The 17158-nt window shown below is 40.7% G+C and overlaps 1 protein-coding gene across 1 annotated transcript in view; it reads right to left on the bottom strand.

Annotated features, from left to right (window-relative positions):
* APBA1 (amyloid beta precursor protein binding family A member 1) overlaps positions 1-16917 on the bottom strand; it is a 91121-nt gene extending 74204 nt beyond the window's left edge. Inside the window, exon 1 of the mRNA XM_034072916.1 lies at positions 16800-16917. The gene's annotated coding sequence lies outside the window, so the exon portion shown is untranslated. The remainder of the gene's footprint in view (positions 1-16799) is intronic.
* Positions 16918-17158: the final 241 nt, after the last annotated feature.

Genomic DNA, 17158 nt, shown 5'->3' with positions numbered 1-17158 from the left:
GAATCACACAAGCTTATAAGATTTACAACCTATTCATAACACTAGCTGAAAAAAACAACCCTGCTATGATTAAACAGTCTGGAAGGTAGGCTCTTTTATTAGGTTGATAATCCACAAACAATACTTTGAAGTGATTAAACATTTCTGTATTTCTCAACCTTAACTTTTTAACGACTGGCCAATTTTAAATATATTTTATGAGTCTCAAAGATAATGGACATCCTTTATGCTTCACGGGCAATCCCAGTTCACCCTCCCAGTAGGGGAAATATGAGCAGAAGTCTGTCAGTGGCTGGCAGACCAACCCATGGGTGAGACCAAACCAGCAGTCCAGATCTTCAAATGCTTCTGCTTCTTGACCAATTTCCTGACTTTATTGGGAGATGTGTAGGAAGGATATAGTGAGTGGGACAAGAAGGCAATAGAGCAGTAAAAGTAAGGCAAACTTTTGAAATCCTTATGAATCTTGAAAATCAGGTTCCATGCGCTCGTTTCGTCTCCAAAGCACCAGGAGACTCACAGTCCTGCAACTGTCTTTATTGCATCACACAGATGCCTAGTGCCAGACACTCTTCACTTATTTGGTCCTGGCTTCAGACCAGACCCAGCCCCCCATAGCAGAACTTTCACACCCATGATTAAAACCTTGCACTGACCTGCCACTTACAGGGTGGCCCTGATGCCAGCTAGATGACCTGCTTATCCCTTCCCCAGCTTTGCACAGGACAAAGAAAGGCCATTTGGCCTCTGATGTGGCAAGGGGGAAACAATTGTGCCCATTCCCTCAGAAAAGCTGTGCTAGCTACTCTTGCGCCAGGTTTCCTAAATTCACTGCCAATGACCTCCAAGCACAAACCAACAAAACACTGTGAAAGAGAGTAGTCCAGACAGCCTGCTGCTTTGAATTAAACAAGGAACTGAAAAGGCTTTAAATTTCAAAACACCCAGAACTAACACAGTTTTACACCAGTGTAACAGGGATCCGAAGGCATCCCACCTTTGCCTCCCAGGAGCTGATGCCAGGGCAGTGAAGGAGGCATGCAATGTAGTTACAAGTCATATAAGGGAAGATATTTCATTTGCATGTTGTAACCTTACCAACTGCAGGTTTAATATAAGAGACTCTATAAAAATGTCTAAGCATCACACTACCCCAAATTTTATTTCTTTCAAAGCATACATTATCCACCTACTTAGCAATCATTTCTTCGATAAATAATACTCCTGCCTGGCTTTACTCCAGGACTGATTTATTCTAAATTTTGCAACCTGCCTGGGTTCTGATAGGATCATCAAGTACGAACAAACTGTGAAGAAAGCAAAAGATTAAGCATAAAGATAACTGCACAAGAACACTTTTCAAATACAGAAATGCAGATTTAGTTGCATCGGTTCCTTCAAAGGGCATTTTGCCATACAACTAGTAATTCCAATGAGAAATTTATTTTATTTTTTTTTTCATTTCCTCAAGCTTCATAAACCTATACACCAGAGGAGAACAATTTTTCATTTATCATAATAAGAAATACCTGACACCAAAACTGTCTTAGAACAGCTCCCAGAATCCAAATTGACTAGTTTCTGGGTTTGGGGTGTGGGTTCTGTACTGGTGGTGTTTTGTTTGTTTGCTCAAAAGTTCTCCTAAAACAATGCCAACCAACAATAAAACCAAACAAAACCCAAACAAACAAACAAAAAACCAGTAAATTCTTCCAGCAAGAACAGAATAAAAACTACCAATGTGATTAAAAGAAGCAGAAAAGTAACATCATTTTCCCTTAAGAAAGGTTTGGGTAAGAGCACTGTTTAAGAAACATTTTTTTTTCCTCCAGCTACAAGCAAGTGTACAGAATTTTTAAAAATTTTGTACTTTACTTTTGAGACCATTGAAAAGTTGAAAAAGCCATTCATCAACTGAGCCATTCTGAATCTAAGAGTGCAAGTGTGACAAGAATTATGGTATACAGCTTACAATGAGAGCATAAGAGTTACTTAAACAGATTTTGCTTAAGAACTGTACCAAAAAAAAAGAAAGGGGGAGGGGGGAGGCAGGGGGGAAAGGGAAAACTTAACTAGCAAAATTCCTTCCAAATAGAATATGGGCATACTCTCCCAAAGATGTCCACAATGCCTCAGGACTTCGTCAGCTCAGTTCCCAAGTTAGCCTTCGATAGTAACAAACATGTGGATTAAATACTAAGCATAGACCTCCAATTTATTTTAAATAAATGTAACTCCACAAAAATGAATACAGCTTTGTGTCACTGATAGGATTACAGCAGAGCAAAAGAGATTTAAATCAGATGCCTCATTACAAGTATTGTTTCTTCTACATTCCTAGAACAAATGAAAGTCATTGTTTGGGACTTGTTATTCCAGAAGCAAATCAGTGAGACCTGTGGAGTCAAAGGATCTTTGAGACTCTCAGATAGTTTCTATTTCCTACCCATGTACTTTTTCGAATTCCCAAGGATGTGCAAGCTTGGGATCCCCAGGAAGAAAATCCCACTTAGGGAAAATATACCTAAACTCAGAAATAACACTGCTGATAATACCCTTCACTTTCACTAGATTCTACCTTAGGGATTTTGGACAGCCCAAAAGCACAGCCTCAGCAGCTCTCCAGGGCTTCCACAATTCCATGCTCTGCTAGCCTGCTCATTGCTCAGAAAACACCAGCATGTTTGTGTCTGTGGGGCATCTCTAGGAGTTATTCTAGAGCAAGCAGTTAGTAAAAATGTAAACAGAATTATGCAGTGTAATAACTGCTATAAAAAAACTATTTGCTACTTAAAACATAAAAGAACATATTCCACATGTAGAGAGGATTATCAATTCATTACTTCTACCCCTACTCCTCCAACACTGAAGCAGCAACGCCACCTCAATATTTTTGGTTGCTTTACGTAGAAAGAAACAAACAGAAAGGCATTTGGAAATACTTTTAATTTCCTGGTATTTGTAGCACTTTTCACGAAATATACATACAAGTTAAACCTTTGTACAAGTTTCAGTGAATTTAACCAAAATTCATGGAAGACTGGAAGCCTTGGAAGACATGGAATTCATGGAAGACATGGAAGCCTTCATAACAAGCCCCAAGCATCACACACTAGTGTTTAATTACATGTTTTGTATTTATGGAAAAGATAATGTTATTCTAAACCTTAGTAGGTTCCTGGAAGTCAGAGACTCTGCACCTGAGCTTGCCCTATCATTCCAACACTCTCTCAATGACTTCTGATCCAGCTTACATATGAAACAACAACAAAAATATCAGCAATTTGTTATCAAACTTAGAAATAAAACCCAAAAATAAATGTTGAGAGTTTCCCAGCAGATTTTCTGGTGTGCCTTCAAACTCCCCGAACTACTAACACAAGAAAAATACAGCAGTTATGAAGTACAACTGACAGACAGGCCACCAGTACAGCAACCCATTTGCTGCAGATGCCTATGGGGACCATGCCACCTTCTCCATCCTACTTCAATGTTGCTCCAGTTCTAAAGATCTGGAAAAGTCTGGCAAGTTAAGGGATTTCACACATCTTTCAAGAGCATTAAAAACAGCTTAAAGAGATAAAATACATCAGTATCTTCTCTACACCTCTTATAGAAGCTTTATTGGAGACCATACAGTTTTTCAGCTCAGACTCAAAACTTAGCCTATTCTTCGGCAAAAAAAGTTGAGGGAGGAAGGAAAGTAGAAACAGTGTGTACAATAATCAAACCATTAAACACTTGCAAGCAGTATACATCCAAGGAATCAAGTAATTCAGTGACATACTGTAAAATAACTTTCTCAATTCTGAGTCGCACAGAAGCCACGACACTAGCTCTATACTACTGCAATCAAACGATTTATGATCAAAACCTCACCACCAAATGGAGTTAGGCTTGATGTGCAATTACAGTCTTTTGGTCTTGTGGAAGGATGGGGTTGTGACTACCCAGCAGGCAGCACTGCCTAGTTTGTATGCTTAAGGTATTACAGTGATGGGTGAAAATGTGGGTATATGATAAAGAACATCATAAAATTCAGGATGATTACAGAGGCAGCAATGGTCTACGGAAGTAATTTTAATCAGTCTTTAATTACTAATAAGCTTTTGTCACAATGCCAGATTTTAAGAGCATGGTAAGCAAGATTTGCAGAGAAGCAACAATCAGAATCCTGAGGGCTACAGTGGCACTGCTTAAATGGCATGTGGGAATCCAGGAGAGATGCCCTCGAATAGCTCAAGGCATCTTGCAATCATAGTATACAGTTCATCTTTCCAGGAAAAAAAGCTTGTGTACAAACACACAGCACTTTCTTTTGATAGCCAGCTGTAGCAGCCAAAGACACTTCAGCTGGAGATTATACTGTCCCTGGAAGGAAAATCTAACACACAGGACCTAAAGACCTCTTTGTTGATCTATATTAACTCCCAGATTGCTATCAATAATTTCCAAACATACTCCTTAACTGTGTCTCAATTAATCCACCATTACCATCACAATTTCTCCTAACTTTAAGAATTATTTTAGCTAATCCCTGGGCATTATTTCATTAAGGGTACTTGCACAGTGTCACCATTTTTCTCTTAATCTCCTTTTGCCCAGCATCTGTACTGCACTCCCTCTGCCACTCACTGTACTTCTATCTGATCCTTACAGTTTGTTTTTTCTACAGATTTTACTTTCCCTGTATTTTTTAAGGAAGAAAGGCAAGTAGCATACATTGTGGTAATGTTTGGAATTACATCAAAGATAGATCCACTGGTACAGGGCACACTTCTTAGCAGCATTCCACTCAATTGCAAAGGAAAAAAACAATGACTACAAAGCATGACCATATGCAACTGTACTACGATCACCTGTGAGACAAGTGATACTGATTTACCAATAATATCTGATCTTCTTTTGCAGGGATCAAACACACTAATGCTCATTTCTAACCCTTGTTACACTTCAATCAAACTTTATATATCCTAAACTAATAAAGCAGTTGAACACTAAAGGAGTCATGAAATGCTGCTTCAAGGGCAAAAGTGAAATGGAAAATAATTTACTACATCCTTACCATACATAGCTTTATTTCCCGCTGCTTCTGCTGGGTTAGGAGGTAAGATTATTCTCCCTTATTAACAAAAGGAAGATAACAGTTCAGTCCTCTCCAAATCTTAAGAAACATTCCTACCCTTTGAATATCCTTGTGTTATTTATTTCAAGACAAAAAACCCACATTGTAAGAGACACACAACTGAGGCAGAGATCAAAAGTTTACACATTCTTTTGAAGCGAAGAGCTTTAATGGCAAATTAAGCCATTAATCATATTTGATAGTATTGGAATACTATAAAGCTGCAATTAGATTCAACATTACCCTTAACTCAGTTCCTGTAACTCCTTGCTGTCTCTCTTCAACAGGTCAAAAATTGGCAGAGTGAAATCTTTTTCTCACAATAGCCATTAAAAAAACTCTAACCCTGTAATTCTTGAATCAGCCTCAGTTCAAGGAGTTGGGCAAAAAAAAAAAAAAAAAAAAAAATCCTGTACTGGCATAGAAGCAATATCTAATCTTCACAGGGTAGATTAATAACCCAATTTCTACTCAAAATCACTGTAATTCTTTTCTTGACAGCACAAGGTTTACCAAATAAAATGGAGAAAGTTTTCTTCTGAAACTCAGGAATGCATTTGTCCCTAATGAATCAATAAAAAACCCACACACAAACCCTCATATAAAGCACAGTACAATCACAGCAGCAACAACAGGTAACCAAACACTACAGAAATGCCATGTACTTGATATGCAGATGATAACAAGAGAAATCTGTTACAAGGACGTCTTCTACTTCTGTAACTCACTGGGCAACTTTATTGGTGTGGTAGGAGAAAACCAGATGCCATCTTATTTATATACATACAGATAATATCCCAACAATATATTCAGCATTAATAAAAAAACGTAAAATTGAGCAAAATTATTTCTTTGACCATATATTCACTAAGCCACAGCAAAAAGAAAGACTTTCCCCAAGTGTCAGAGCTATGCAGAATGGTAACTCCCCACTGCCAAGTCTTCAGCATGAAGAGACAAAGATTTATTTAGACACGGTTTGCCACTGGCTCAAAACTGGGGATTGTGATGCTTTTTCTATCACAATGGTGAAGCATCTGCCAATTTTTAAGCTCTAAGGTTTTCCCATTAACTCAGTCCATGGTTCTGCTATAACTTCCAAGAGATAAAATTGGATCTTTTTTTCCTGAAACATCTATATGTTTCTAGATTGAAAGCACACTCAGACTCGAACTACTTAAGTCTCTCCCCATGTATTTTTCACACGTTCAAAGGTGTTTTTCTAACCTCAGTCCCTCACAGATAAAAACCCACTGTTACATCATTGCTTTTTCTTGAGGAATATGTTACACATACTGGGAACTCATGAATGCAGCTATATTTAGAAGCAGAAGTATTAACCTCCTCAGGACAAAGATGAACAAGTGGAAAACATGATGACATAACTTACAAACCAGATACAGACGGAAGGGAAAAGAAAAACAAAGAGGATTAAATCCTTACCACATACAGTTCAAAGGCATTTAAAATACAAAGTACTCTCAGCAAAACTAGAACAGATACACACCAGATGCAAAATAAATGTGTAAATGAGATTACCTTACAGACCTTGTTGCAAGTGTGGTGCACATTCAGATAGAGCTGAAGGGTGACAACACTATGCTTGTAAGAAGGAATCCAATTTTCACATGCTACACTTGGGACAGGAAAGATAAAATTACAACTCACACATAGGAATTTTTCCTCTGAGGTATCTGGGGCTGAGACTGAAGAACTGCATCATAAGCACAATCCTGGAAATAGAAATAAAAGCACCACTACCATCCTGAGTCCCTAGACAAAAACTTGCAACAGTACCACTGCCATCTCATAAAACGCAAACTGAAATTGGCACATTTTCAGTCCATGTTTGCCTCTGACACTCAAATGCCTCTTCACAAATGAGAGTGTCAAAAACTCATCAGCCCCCTGTGTCAGTGCTTGGTAATGGACAAACATCAGAAAGAACAGATCTGGGAGCCACTAAAAGAGAATTCAGGAATCACTGACTGTGTGGAAAGCGTATCACAGCTGACAAGCAACCGAACAAAAGACTAAACTTGTAAGGCTTTAGTGTCTCCTCAGAAGCAAACAGCTTCTGGATTTGCACCTTTGAAGCTTAACATGTTGATCCACACATTTTCTCATTAGACAGGACTGCAGCCAGAAGATTTGCTCTTTGGATTAGAAAGGCATGGTGGAGATCTTTCAGGGGATTCCTTCCTCTTGGTAGGAAATGTTTGTATTGCATTAACATTGTTCTTAAAAAGCTGTGGTCATGGTATCTTAAGGCATCTTCAAAAAATTCAATTATCAAGCAAGCCTACAATAATAAAAAGACTAGAGAAATAACAACAGTATGAACATGAGATATCCAGATAAAACAGCAGGTGCTTTTAGTGCTGTATGCTAACCCTTGTTATGCATTTGGCATTGGCTTGGTTACAGCAGGTATGACATAACTTACTAACATGTCGCATCATCAAAATGCACCAGATGGATGCTCCAGTCACATAAAGTCTCTTCCCTTTCCCACTCCCCTCCTCCAAACAAGATGCAGCTTTTAAAGAGCAATGACAAACACCACACTGAAAATCCTGTGTTCATAGTTACTTACCTACCAAAATGTATTCACTATTCAATTACTTTAATCAAAAGTAATGGTAGAAATTGATGTTGACCTTGAAACCATTTACAAACCTGTATCAATGCAGCACTTGTGAGGGGACAGGATGGGCTGTTTTGACCAGAGTGAACATGGAACTATGCACAACTGAAAGTCTCAGGCAAGTTTGATTTTTTCCCAGTAATCCACTCCTGCCACCACCCTCATGCAAGTTCCACTGACACTGCCTTAACAGGTGACCAATACTTCATTTCCAACATCTCAATTTGTCTTCTTAGGGTAAAAAAAATGACTACTTCCTGTCTTTACCATATTCTCCCCCTTATGTACACATGCCACTACTGTTGATGGACAGACTGACCACAAGAGTGGTGCAAGGCCCCATGCTTGTCAGCGGCACCAGTGGAAAACAGGTGGGTCTCCAGTGAAGCTGCAGCAACAGACAGCTGCCTCACATTGTGCGACTCTTCTCTGCAAGCAGTCTTCCTTCCTAAATCCCTCCGGCATTTCAGTCAGCACTCCCATCCCATTCAAACCAAGCGTGAATAGTTACAAACAACTTCACAGCACACCATAATAGAAAGACCTAATGACTTTGTATTTGCAAACATGTCTTCTCTCTCTAGGATGAACCCCCACATGTGCCAGGGGAAGATCAATGAAATCAGCCCAAAGACTTGATTAGATTCCTCTCAGAGAAAGTAAAGTGGGGAGTTTTATCCAGATTATAAGGTCTGCCCACTACTCAGCACCTCTCTAAATCCAAAAAGTCACAAAAAGAATGTCCCCAGTGTTTGTAAGCTACTCTGCCATAACAGTGTGAGATCTCAAAAGGCCTTGAAGCCACAGGATTCTTGTCATGCACTGGAGAGACAGTAAGTCTTCAAAAGGCAGAGGAAATAAAGTGATGGCAGATGTGCACATAATTGGAGGAGGTTAGTCTTTAAGGGATGTGTGACTGATTTTTTTGACACACTAAGATACAGAATATTATAAAAATGGAATAACGGCTTCTTTGTGTGCTGTCATTAAGGCCTTGCAGTTCATGTGATTAATAAACCTTCCAACTGACTTTAAAAATATTTTAACTGGCTGAAAAAATATCTTCTTCCTTGCATCACAAGAAGTCCTGAATAACTTCACCCCACCCTGTGAATTCCTTCCAGGTAATTTCACGCTCTGGTTTCAGGTGTAAGACGCCTACAAAAGTATACATACCCCTCAGCCTGTCCAATGGCCTAAAAGTCACCATTCTATATGCTCTACAATTTGAAAACACAAGGCTTTTGGACAGGCAGCTGAAAAAGTAATTCTCTACCAAATAAATGAAATGCTGTTTCTTAATAAAAAAGGAATTCTTAAACTTACTGCTGTTTGTGCTATTGTGTTATCCAGAGCATATCTAGTGTATGTATATAAACCTGCACCACAGTGCCTTTGGATGCCAGTGCTCACAAAACCATACTAGAGAGTTTAACACCGCAGATCAAAATTGGGTTATGGACTGCTCAGGTTTCAACATGGCTATATATTGGAAGGAAAAAAAAAAAAGACAACTCAAAAATATCTTTGGACCTTTGCCTACGAAGTCATTATTTTCATGGATAAAGATACTGAAGAAAAGGTATCTTCAATAAAATACAAATTTGCATACCAGGAATGTGATATACAAAAATTGCTTTTGCTCCATGCACAAAAAGGCTGTTCATTGTAGTTTTAATTCCTAGAGAATCATCAAAAGGCAATAATTTTTGGGCTAGAGAATTTACTACTTTTTTGAAAATTGCCTAAACAAATAGTAACTGTATAAAAACTAGCACTGTGCTTTTAATAATAACTCCTTGTGCAACTGTATTTCTACAATGCTATTCAGTAGAAAATGCTTCTGTTAGCTATCAGGGGATAATTTATCCTAAGGCGGTCTGACAGAGAACCAGATCTCTTCTAGCAAATGCTTTGTTGTTCCTGGTGGATGACAGCTAATGACTGGATCTCAGTGACATAGGCACTCTCATAACCAGTGCAGCAGAAGACTTCAGGTAATGTCACCTGCAACAGCCAAAGTAACACAAAGTTACATGATACATTACCAAGACTGATTTTTATCTAAAATAAGCAGCATATCATGCAGCTTACGGACATCCTAATCAATTGACTCTTAAACTTCCAGCACACTAACTTGGCTTTCCTTGATACAAAATTTTTTTAAGAGGTGGGTATCTTGGTTACAAAACCAGAAAATGTCAAATTAGTAGCTAACCTGAAATAGTACTTCTAGTTCTTTTTAATAAAGTAGTTTGATTTTCATCCAGAACATATTCTGATATATTGTCAAAGCATTAATTGTGTGTATCTTCCAAAATACAGATGTGTTTTCTGTAGCCTTAATTACCTTTACATTTGCATTCAGAAGCAGCTTGACCTAAGCTTAAATAAATACATTCAGTCTTCACAGTCTTCTTAGGTAAAGAAATAAAAAGATACATGGGAGTGTGTTAAGTCCCTAACTCAACTTTAACTGCAAGTAAAGCTGCTGATTCCGAAAATGGTGTGGTCTAAAGGATACCACACTCAAAATACAACCCATTAATACTGCCTGACTTGTGCAAGAGAAAACCAGAGCAGCCAGACTAATTATCATAAGGATGTAGTTAAATTAAAGCCTGGATGCTGAAGTTAATGCAGAACATTATCAAGTAGAGCACTGTCCCCTCAGACCAATATCCAGCTCCTTGCCAAGAAGGCATGGAGCTCAAACGTCTCCTCACATGCCTTGCAGCCCTAACAAGGTCCTCCTGCACAGGGAAGCTTTCAAGGACTTTGTGATTTTCTCATTGTTGTGAAATAAAATTAATCATGCTAAAACCTGAATGATGTCATGGCAATCTCATAAGTGAATTACATTAATAATTTATCAGCAAGGGAAGATAATTCTTGAGTGAGAGCAGAACCCTGAGTTCACCCCTATTTTCTACTCTGAGACAAAAAGTACAACAGCTGTGGATGTCATGCAACATTTGTGAAAAGGGTATGTAAAATGTCCACTGAAAATGCAGTGGTATTAAAAAGCTATACACTAGTTTTTCATTGACTCTTTTAACAGAAGTTTCTGTCAGCTCACCACAAAGTTACTGAGGGAGATTTTCTTCATTAGGTAAAAGGTAACTGCAGAGTACATAGTTAGAAGGAATGTTGCCTAATCCCTAATAATTTTTTTAATAATGCTCTAATTTTAAAACTATTGCAACACAATTTAACACCAAAAAATGTCTTTTCTGGATGTTATTTCTCTATGTCATCTATCAGGTCAAAGGATAAGCTAATACACCCGTATTTCAGCCCTTTCATGGGTGGAATAACTGTGGTGAGATAGACTTAAAAACCAGCACCCATCAGGAGGTGGCAACTGTTTCCCTCACCTGGTGAAACCCCAACACTCAGTCGCCCCGACAGTAGCAACAGCATGAGCAGCTGTCTGCATGGCAGCCCAGACAGAGGGTAGGTTGGAGGAAGGCTTGTCTCCAGCAGCCGTGCCCCATCTCACTAGGGCAGTGAGCAAAATCTTCTGCACACCCTTGTGTTTGAAGCCCATGAGAGGCACAGCACTTCTGCTGTAGAGCATCATGCTTTAGGTAAGCCAAGGGCTACCAACATGGCATGTGCAGCCCTTGCCTTAGTCACCTGATTTGAGCAGAGCTTTGATCAGATGGCGTTTCGGGATCCTTTCCAACTCAAGTTACTCTGTGATCATAAAAAGGCTGGTGTGAAAAAGCTGTTAAGAAAGAAGAAGAAAAAAAAAACCCTCAGCTCCCCACACACATCACACAAAACATAATAATTTCTTCTTCCAATAGTGGAGGCAGTACCCACGTTCCCAAAATTCACCTGAGACAGCTAAAATACAGAAAACTACTAGTTTTGCCTGTTACTTGGATTTGAACAGTGTTAAGTTAAAGCTTTCATTAGCCTTGGGAAGACCTAGAGCAAGAGCTTTTACCCTCTGCTTCCTCCTCTGTCAGGAGCTTTTTTGGGCATTACTCAGTTGTTCTTTTTAAAATGTTTAAAATTTATTTAGCCTAAAGCAGACTTACATTTAAGATTTCTAAGCATCAAGATTTCAAACATGATTGAAGCCCCCCCAGAATAGACACCATAAAAATACATGGTTATGGTAACACTGTTACCAGAACTCATACGTCAAACTAAATTAAAAAAAAAATAATAAAACCTAAGCATATATTCAGGTGGGGGAAAAAAGTCATATTTTAAATATTTTAAAGTCATATTTTAAATCTTTTATTATGTTCTGATTTTTCTTCCTCTGCCTTCTGTTTAAAAGCACCTACTTTTACATACCCCAAAACTGATAAAATTACTTACCCAGATCAAAACAGGCTCTAAACCTGTATCTCCAAGACACTGAACCAGTACCTCAATCACACATACACAGGAAGGCAGTTCTTTTCCTGATGTACATCCCCAGCATGGAAATAATAAAGCAACAGTGAGCTAATGTAGGGTAGTTTTTCAATTGATCTTGGTAGCAGATGGCCAAGTTTTGAGGATTCCATGGCTCTGCTGTCCTGGTGATTTCTTGATCTGTGGTCATCTTTCTGAGCTGAAAGTTTGCACATCAAATTCAGCAGGTATGTTCTTGATGCACAAACAGGGTACCATGGAGGTTCAGAAGAGTCTAATTAGTTGAAAAAGAGAAATTACCAGTAAAAGGATTCAGCCCAAATTCCAAGGATGGAATTTGTCATCTGTCACATTCTCCCACAGACTTTTAATTAAGTCTCTCACTCCCCTGCACTCACATTTTCCTCAGATGGGTAACAAGGTGGTCATCTTCTCACAGAGAGTAATTCTTACTGAAGTGTTCATTAAAAGAAAAGCAAGATATTCTTGATTGCTGACTTTTAAGCAAGATTTGACAGATCAAATAGATAATCCAAGAGCACATTGGACAGCATGGAGGGAGGATACATGTCTTAAAAAACATTAAACACTCTAAATTTTTAAACATTCTGATATAATTGGCTAAATGTCGCAAATCATCTACTCCTTTTGCTATGCAGTGGGAAAAACAGAGGCTCCCATTGTGGTTTACCTCACCTAGACTATTGTTTTAAATACTTCTAATCCATTTCTTTCACTAGTTTTGCTGATAATGTAAAATCACACTGCTTATCCACAAACAGTTGCCTATACAGGTTTATTGGATAATGAAAACCTCTCCCAGTAAGTATTTGCAATTAGACAGAACACATCACAGGAAACACTTTGCAGGACATGATCCTGTAAGAACAACAGGACAGACAAGGTAAGATGCCACTGGGAAATGCCAAAAATACTGGCTCCCTAGAAACAGATTTGCACTTTCATCCCCACTACTCCTCCCATGTCAAGATGGACCCTCTCCAACAGAAAGGATGTAGTGGAAAAATACCACCCTGTGGTCCTAAGAGCATCCTCAGCCAAGCCCACTGTTATCCATAGCTGTCACATACCCATTACACTGCTCCTGTGTTTATTTATTCAGTATTAGGACAGATATTATCATCCTTCTTTGCCCATACAGATAAAAGGAGCAAACAAAGGTGTTTTCCTAGGCGCCTTCAGTAAAGCAACTGACATAGAGATTTTGTAGAACACAGTCTTGTGTGGGGAAACAGAAAAATACCATCACATTGCTCTGAGCAGCTGGCTTATCAAATCAATCAATACTATGAAGCAAAATCTATCAATTTGTTTTTCAGAAACCTTTAACCCCTATACAGCATGTATTGCAAGCAATCTATTAGAAATAAATAAACAGGAAGTTGTTTGCCAGATCTCTCATTAAGCGGGAATCTTCACCTTCTGTGAAACCAGAAAAACACATTAAAAATGCATTACTGGAACATCAAGGCTTGACTTAAACCTACAGTAATAGGATCTTGTTCAAAGTTAAGCTTCAATTAATCAAGCTGCACTGCCCATGGAGTACATGTATTAAACTATCCAAAGCACTTAAAATTTATTTTTGTATTATTATTTTTTTGAGTATAAAAGAACAGGTCTGATTCTTCTAATTCATAATCTCATATAAATCCAGAAAAGCTATGATCAATGGCAAGACAATTCATGTGCCAAGGGAAAAACAAGCTGAATCTGGTCAGAAGTATCTAGGCCATGAGATGCAAGTTAGAGGTTCTGGCTCTCTGATTTTCCCTTCATTTTGTCTATTCGATGACTCAGAAGTTTATTTTATAATTAATTTTTCTAATGTTATCAAGAGGTTTTGATACTAACCCTGACCTTGTATACATGCAGTAACACCACAGAACCAAGGCAGTGTGTATTTTCACAGCCACCTTTTCTGGATTTACTATTTGGTTTTCCTGTTTTTTCTTGCCAAAAGTACTACCACACACTGAGACACCCTGAAACCAAACAACAAAGCCACTGAAAATGACTACCCATACTCGCCTGTTAAATATACACAATAAGCAGCTGAATAGGAGACTCCATTTCTTTGCACCGCATGTCTTTCATGTCAGCTCTGGTGCTGGTAGGCACTGCTTATAAACAGAAAATGTTAACTATGCTTTAAAGATGCACATAATCCTCAGACTGCACACTTTTTAAGTTAAAGAATGTGTTGCATATGACTGTGGCATGAAATGGTATCAAAGAAGTCCAAAGCCAATTCCTGCTACAATTAAAATCAATTCAAATCTCATATGCAAAGAATTCTGGTTCCTGGTTAGTTACTTATCAGACAGACAATGAACTTTAGCCTCAAAATTAGTAGTCCCTGATTTCAAAGCATCCACATAGACAGACAAGATGCTCAGGCTTATCTCCAGTACTCCATACCCACTTTCCCTGACCCACAAGGGTAAGGGAACAATGGACTGCCCCAAGATTTTCACCTCTGGTACCCACCACAACACCATATCCAGCATCACATTTCTTCTGAAGCATTATTTTCCTATGTTTTAAACATATGAAGACAGTCTTAACAAATAAAAAATGGTGAGTGATTGAGAATTGAATTATTAACAAGGAACTGTGAAAAGTATTGTGTAAGATTTGGTGTCTCTTCCTTATTTCCAACACAGCAAAACTAATCTTTGCTATCTACCTCGATGTACTGAATTACTTTTCCAGCATTCTTACATTTTAGAACTAAAGGGCTAATCTGTGAATGCCTTTATTTTAATAGCCTCTCACAAGGCTGGCCTTGAGCCTGTTAGCCAAAAAAAAAATGCTATTTTAAATTAGGACAATGTAAGATAAATGTATTGCTTCAAGCTAGGACTAGAAACATCCAAGAAAACTTAGACCACCAAATTATACAATTCATCCCACACAGCCAATCTTGAACTTCCATTACTCTGTAAAAAATCAGTTTTGCCTGAAAGCTCATAAATCTCTCAATCTCAAACTACATTTTCCAATGAATTAAAGCTGTCTTTCACTCAGGTTTCATTCATTAGACATCGACAGTGTCAATCCCAGTGTGCATTAGAATGCTAAATTTCCTACTTTTGCAGAGTTGTCTGTGGTCTTACATTATTTTATTCACTGGACACTTGATTTTTCATTATAAATACACACAGATGCACTGAATTTAATAGTAACTGTTCTCCTTCGCTCCAAAACAGCTTTTCTGGGCAGTCTGTGCCCCCTCTGTCCCCCCTAGAGCAAAAAGCAAACATGCATCTCACTTCTGGTTATCTGCATAGCACTAAGAGAATGAACCCGTTCTATGTCACCATCAGTGTTAGGGAAAACTGGGCATCACGTGTTTGCTCCAGCCATGGGCTGCAAAGGCAGGTGCAGCCAGTCCAGATTTTAACAGCAATGCAGCAGAACCTGGAGCACTGTGACGGGAATATTCTCCAAACAAGCTGGTTGGGACCCCACGGGCCACAGTCACAGAGCAGATGTAAAATCGCAGCCACTCGGGTGTGCTCTTATCAGCTGGCATGACATGATGCATGTCAGAAACAAAAAGCGCTACGTGCCCGATCTGCCCTACACCCACATTAGCTCACTCGTAATATATGCAGAGTCAGGAAAACATCTCTGCCTTCTAGTTCCTCAGAAGCTATGAAAACAGTCGGATCTGCAACCCGCTCTCCAAAAAGGACTGCAATTCCACAGCCCACAGAAAGCTGTAACAGGGGAAGGCAAAAAGATGCTTTAGTTTTCCAGCTGAGGCCCAAGTTCCTGCGCCTCTTAAAAGGCAGATTTAGAGGTGATGGCAAGCAAAGAAGTCTTGGTAAATTGCTCCTTTCCACACTGATCCTTCCAGAAAGCAGATGCAGTATATATGGCTGCACTGACCGCGACTGTGATTTAGGCAAATCGTTATGCCAAATTGCTTTTCCTGACACCGGTACGTGATGGCAGCGGATGTCACACACACACCCACAGACACACACACACACACCCAGCCCAGTGATGGAGAGCGGAGCTGGCAGCTCGCTGCACCCCATGGAAAGGATGGGAAGATCCAGGCCGCGGTGGGCTCTCCTCCGCAAATTGGGATGCGGTCAGAGCACCGGGCAGCACCTCCTGCGGGAGCGGGCTCTGCGCCCGTTCTGCCGCGGCCACTCCATCGGCAGACGGAAAATCTCCACAGCCACCCCCTCCACCCCCCCCCCCCTTCCCGTTTCGCCAAAGAAATGATGCTGGGTGGGTAAAATAAGAATAAATAAACCAAATCCAGCAAACCAGCGCGTTCGGTATGCACAGCTCCGCGCGGGATTATTCACCAGCGTTAAACACATAGGTCACACAGGCGAAAGCCCACAACCGGCCCCGGGCGGCTGCCGATCGGGGCAGGTGCAGAGCCGCGGTGCCCGCACCGCCGCGCCGAGCACACGGAGCTGCCGCCCCCCGCCGCCGCCCGGGCCGCAGTCCCCGCAGCCGGGAGGCGCCGCGAGGGCGGGAGCGGACCGGCCGCCCCCCACCGAGCACCCACCTCACATCACCCCTGGCTGCGCCGCCCGCCCGCGGGCCAGCCGGCCTCCCCAGCACCCCACGACGCGGGCACTCGGACTCCAACTACCGCACCTGGTGCGGGTCCACGCCGCCTCCTCAGCAGGCAGGGCGGCTCCGGCGGGGGGGGCAGCGCAGCGCAGGGCGGAAAGCCCGGCAGGCAGCCACTCCGCCTGCTGCCACCATCTTCCTCCTGCCGCCGCCGCCGGCACCGCACCGCCCTCCCCGCGTCAGAGCGGCCGCCAGCCTCGCCTCGCCCCGTCCCGCCCCGCTCCGCTCCGCCCCGCTCCTCTGTTCCGCGGGAGCTTGGGAGGGCCGCAGAGGGTGGGTGAAGCGCTGAGTGCCCAGGGGGGGGCCCGCAGAAGCCGGTGCGCTGAGGTGTTGGAGGTACCGCGGGACGGGGCCCAGCGCTAGCACTCCTCACCTCACCTTTC

This window comes from Melopsittacus undulatus, chromosome Z, assembly GCF_012275295.1.
Source record: "Melopsittacus undulatus isolate bMelUnd1 chromosome Z, bMelUnd1.mat.Z, whole genome shotgun sequence".
NCBI lineage: Eukaryota > Metazoa > Chordata > Aves > Psittaciformes > Psittaculidae > Melopsittacus > Melopsittacus undulatus.
Note: the sequence above shows the minus strand (reverse complement) of the source record. Positions and strands in the feature narration are given on the sequence as shown.